Consider the following 6000-nt stretch of genomic DNA (forward strand, 5'->3'; position numbering starts at 1 on the left):
TACGTATTGACCAGAATGAGGTCATACCGATTTTTAATTATCCTACCGTATTGTTATAAAATGATTAGGCCCAGCATTAACACGCAGGCCCAATATCTTTATGCCTGTAATTTGCTATTGCTGTGCTACAAAAACTTAAGGCTGCATTTCTCTATTTCATTTCAGTGTTTAAATCAGTCAGTCCTGACATATATGTCAGGACTGACTGGCTTTGATTTAATTTAATATGATTCAGTGATGTGTTACCCTTGTGTTTTGTGGCTCAGTGTTTGAGCTTGTAGTAGGCCTATTCTGTACCATTGCCGTAGCTTTGTGCCTATATCCTGCGTTACCCGTGCCTAGTTTGTTCTGTCTTGGATTTTGGACTTTATTCATGTTTTAGTTTTTTCGCCTGTGGAGTGTGTACCTGTGTTCCAGTTTTAGTACCGAAGCCGTACTGTTTTGACACCACAAAGTGTCTTTGTTTTAATAAATAGAGATATTTTGTCTTCATCTTGACAGTATATACAGAACTTTAACTTGGTTGAATAGCGATAACGGTCTATTATGTCCCGGTGGGGATCAGTAGCCCACAGCAGGCTAATTACGGTCTTGGATAGGCTATTTATATGAATTGAATCTCTATACAGTTCAATAAATTGTGATGGATGCAGTTTGGTGTGTGGTGGTTGACTGTGGCTGAAAACTTTGTCAGCACCCCCAATTCAAAATATGTTCCCACGATGGTGCAAGCTGTCGCCGAGTTTGACACAACGCTAGCAGGGCGCCTAGCATCAGCTACAACATTTACGGGTGTGTCAAAGACAATTCAGAATGACATAATAGAGAGCGCTGCTCATGTTATTCAGGAAGAAATAGATAAAGAAATAAACACAGCGTCATTCATAGCAATGGAAGTGGATGACACCATAGACATATCATGCAAGTGCCAAATGACGGTCATTATCCGCAACGTAAATAAAAAGGGAATGATATGTGAGCGGTTTCTTGGTTTCTTTGACGTTAGCCTTGAACGAGATGCTGAAGCCATAACTGCTGTGGTGATGCGGGCACTTGCCAACTACAATCCTGAAACAAAGCTCATTTGTCAGACAATGGAGCAAGTATACGTACTAAGCTCACTGGCTTCCTCAATCAAATTTGCCACGCACCGCCACTGTGTTTCAGTTGTTTGGTCTGGTCTTGGTCTCGGTCTTGTCTCGGTCTCAACCCCTCAAAGTCTCGGTCTTGTCTCGGTCTCGATACACTCTGGTCTTGGTGATGACTTGTTCTCGGTTTAGGTGTTCTTGACTGCAACACTGGTTTCCACACTTTCTTCAACATCAAATTCAAAAGACTGACATTAACAAAATGAGGAAGTATCTTTCACTCCAATGTACGAAAACATTTCTTGCAAAGATGGCCACAGTTGTGTAACATTATCTTCATCACCACCCGATTCATCATGTTGGTCATCGTCTGTTACATTGGCTGTAGAGCCTGCAGCAGGTGCTTCCATGACGCTATCAGTTAATATGCTTCCTCCTCTTCTTCTTTAGTTTTGGACTATGGTTTTGGCGCTTGGGCCAACAAATTTCTTCTGATTTTATTTTGTAGTAACGAGTAACGAAGATGTTTTGGGGAAATGTATCGGAGTAAAAGTATACATTTTATTTAGGAAATGCAATGGAGTAAAAGTAAAAGTTTCCAGAAATATAGGCTAAATAACGAAGTAAAGTAGACTTACAGATACGTGAAAATTCTACTTAGGTACAGAAACAACACTGCCTGTGACCCTGCACAGAATAAACAAGTAGCTGTTCATTTATTGTAAACTGTATTGAATGCTGTGGCACATCCTCAGCACGATCACTTCTGCTGCGATCAAAGCACAGAAAGACAACATACTGTAATGAAATGGTTAGTTAAACCCAGAATTTGACTATATCCAATATGGTCCAGAGCAGCTAAGTGATGGAATATTGCATGAGCAACTGTGACAGATTTATTTTATTTATTTTCAGGTTTATTTAACAGGGACAATGCACACTAATAATACATAAAGAAAATGTACAGTGTGCCAGAATTAGCCAAAAGGCTATTTTACATCTGCTGTCCCTGGACAGATCGTACAATGTCACACCTAAAAAGATAAAAGGATTATAAAAGATGCCCTATTATTGGTTCTGAATGGAAACTGTTGCTTCACGGCAAGGATGCCTTCTGCCTTCTGTTTATTCCAGCCACATTTTTGATCATGTTAAATCAGCAGGTGATGTTCAAAGGTAGTCAATCAGCCACAACCCCACCATCGACCCGCTGACACACACTGCACACCAACATTTTCAGAGTCAATGAGGTATTATGTACCTCAAGCTGGACAATTGAGTTGTGAAAGCTGAGACAGACACTATTCCCCTCTAGCTCCACATGTGTCATACTGATGAAATCTAAACACACATCAGACGGCACTCTGCTGCTCTCTTCTCTGCAGTGGCCCCTAGTGATTTTCAGATTTGATAGTAATGTTTTAATTATCGCATAAAAGGCCTCACTGGACCTTCTAGCTGACTCCATTTTCAAGCTGCTATTTCCTTATATTCAATAAGATGGCACACAGGACCCCAGACCATTAGAGTCAATATGAAAATCAAGATGCAGCCAAGTCTTTCTTTTTTAGTCTGAAACTAAAAGAGCCTCTACATTTCTGACCGTGTTGAAGGCAAACAACCTCACGGTCTCAGAGATTATATTAATTCATTCATCTCTTCTCTAATGGCTGCAAGAGGATACCCACACTTCACATCTGTGAAGATTTCAATATTGAACATAGAAATGTGTAGCTCCATCCATAGACACAGTGCGGTCTCACTGCAGACACTGCTCACGCCAAACAATCAGTGATCTGATGGTCTGTGGGTCGAAGAGTAAAGACAGGTGGGGTGACTGGTATTTAGGCCATCCAAGGCCCAGTTTAGCCCTGTGTGAGGGTGTAACAGATGTAAATGAGCTTTTAAGCTGTAGCTAGTGAAGCGGCATTCTCTTGAGCTACCTCATTTATCCCCCTCATCCTCTCCTAAGCTGGGGATCCAGACAGCCGTTGGAGGCTCCTGCCTGAGTTTTTGTGAAGGAGTCATTTGGGACGGTGACCCAGATGCCCTGATTTTCTGTCCATCATGCCTCTCTGTTTTGGGACTGAAATACGCTCATCCCCAAGAAGCTATGCCCGTCACTGTCTGGGCTCCTATCAGGAATTTTCTGACTAAGATCCCTGTGGTTTGCAGTGGCACGATAACAAAAACATCTCTTCCCTGTTCTTTCCTCATGGTAAAAAACCAACAAATAACATCAGGCGTGGATTATTAAAGACAGATTTTTGTATATCTGAAAAGATATTTAGTATCTGTAATTGCACTGTCAAACTTAATATTGTGTGTTCCCTACGTGTGTGAAGCTAGTGGCTGTTGGATTACAGTTGCTATGGTTTCTTCTGTTTTGATCATTCTTATGTAATGTTATTGGTGGCTGGTTGCTGTGAAAAATGAACACACACAAACACACACACACACAATCACAGTTTGTGTCAGTAAATGTTGCTATCCACCCCCACATCCTTGTCCTTCCTCGAAGAGAGCAGCCTGAGGACAAACAACAGCTCCTCTCACATCATCTTGCGCTCTCTTATATTCATCACACCCTCTCTTTTTCTCCTTGTCACCCTCTCATTCTCTCTCTCACCCCTTTCCCCTGCCTCCTTTACTCTTCTTTCAGCTTCATTGTCACCGTTCTCCCTCCATCCCTGCCCCAGTTCTCCCACTTTATCTCTCTCCAGTCATAGCTGTATTGATTTTCGCAAGGTCTCTCCTGTCATATCTCCATATCTCTCAATTCTCACACTCACTCCATCTCTCTCCACCTTGCAGAGTGTTGTTTCCATTTTCCCACAATCACACAATCTCTGCCTCCCTCTCTATCATTATAATATATCTATCTTCAGCTATCTCTGTGGACCACACACTCGAACTGTCTGTCCCTTCCAGATATGATTATTCTTAATCTCTCTCTAAAATATCTCCACCCCCCTCATTTAAAAAAAAAAGTATGACACTTCTTTTCATTTCCCCTCCTCACCTTTTTTCTTATATCCAAGCTTTTGTTTTGACTTTCTGTTGTAGCCTACTTCACACACACTGGCTTTGGCTGCTTGCTGTGGCTTCTGAGCGAGGCAATGTGTGTTTGCAGTGCCTTCAGGGCACGCTGCGTAGCTGCAGAGTGTTTTTAGGGCAAAACGCTGATAATGCCCTTTTCTTTCTGATGGTATCACAGAGAAAAACACAGCGTACATGCCATGCTGAGGATTTGCATCCAGTTCAGAGAGCTTTTACTGCTCGTTACGGCACAGCAGTTGCTGTGGAAGTAAAGGAGAGAAACACCTTACAGCCATCGCATAGCAGTGAATCCACAATCTGGCCTGTACTGAAGGTCTGTGTGAAGCCCATGTGTGAAAGCTGAAACGTGCTACATGTATAGCTTTAGTCCCATATATGCCAAACAAATGCTGATTGGTTGAGCAGGGTAGGATAGAAAGTAGCACGGAATCAGTAAAACAAGGAATCAAATTGGAAAAGCACGTAGCTTATTCTATTCATTTTGTAGTTTATTGCTACTTTATTATTTTTTCATGGTTGAAAACTATGCTTGTTATGCCTGCATTTCTTCTTTATTTCATGTATATTTTTAAATCCACTTTTATTTTCACAGATGACAGCAAGGTTGACTGGAGACACAGGGAGAAAGCAATGGCGAAAATTTGCAACAAGGGTCCTAAGACGGAATCGAATCAGTGATGTTGCAACCACATGGTATACATCTTAGACCACGAGGCAAAAGACACCCCATGATAATGACAAACTTTATTTCCATAGCATTTTTTGTATATGAAATGCAGCGTTGTGTGCTTTTTATGTATTCGTATTATTTTAATAACATTAAAATGCGAAGAAAAAGACAAAATGAAAAATCATATTCAAAACAGTTAGACTAACAAACCCAACAGTTAAATAAAAAATGAGTAAAAAAAAGTAGAAAAATACGTCACGTACATGTAGAAGAAGTCCTTAAAGTTCTCAGAATAATAGAAAATTTGATTTCAGAAATTTGAATTCAGTAACAACTTACCAAACCTGTATCTGATCGTGATGGTGAAAAACAAGCAAGCATGTCAACTTTGAGCGGAGATTGTTTTGTTACATACAATGTTTGGTAGTGTGGCACTGAATAAACATGATAGCCATATATACCAGTATATGTTGGCAGACATTTGTTCATTACAGTAATTTGTGATTTATTATTGGCAGTTCTTTGTCATGGTGCCAATTTGTTTTTAAAACATTGTGCTATTCTTAATGTAATAGAGAATCGATTTTATTGGGAGCAGATGAAGGTGCTGGGAGTTTAGAGGGAGACATGAATCCCACTTATAGCTTTTTGGACTCAGATAGATGTGCATGTGTTTTCACACTGGTTGTTTGGAGCAGAACACACACACATTAGTCTATATCCTTCACGTTCCACTTCCGGGATTGCACCGGAGCGGCAGGAAATTCCGCCGGATGCATGTATTTTCCGTTTCCTTCCGCTTTCTTTGTGTTGGAATTTTAAATTCGGTGGATTTATGAGGACTATTGTCGACTGCTCCTCAGATCTCTGCAGGGTAAATCGAGACAACTAGCTAGACTATCTGTCCAATCTGAGTTTTGTCTCTCACGACTATTTTTGCAGCAGTTCTGAGTTTAGCACCGCCCATGACGATTCTGATTGGTTTAAAGAAATGCCATTTAACCAGAGCACGTTTTCCTCCCATCCCCAAATGCTATGTGGAGTAGCCAGACCCTCCTTCAGCGCGCTTTGGAGGAGGGCTTGGCAAAGCGAGACTAAACACACATAAACAACTGCACACAGTGCTCACAAATGTTTTCCTGCTCGCAGACACAGATACATGTTTCAGAACTGTAACATTTC

The sequence above is a fragment of the Perca fluviatilis genome, chromosome 11 (genome assembly GCF_010015445.1).
Source record: "Perca fluviatilis chromosome 11, GENO_Pfluv_1.0, whole genome shotgun sequence".
Classification (NCBI taxonomy): Eukaryota; Metazoa; Chordata; class Actinopteri; order Perciformes; family Percidae; genus Perca; species Perca fluviatilis.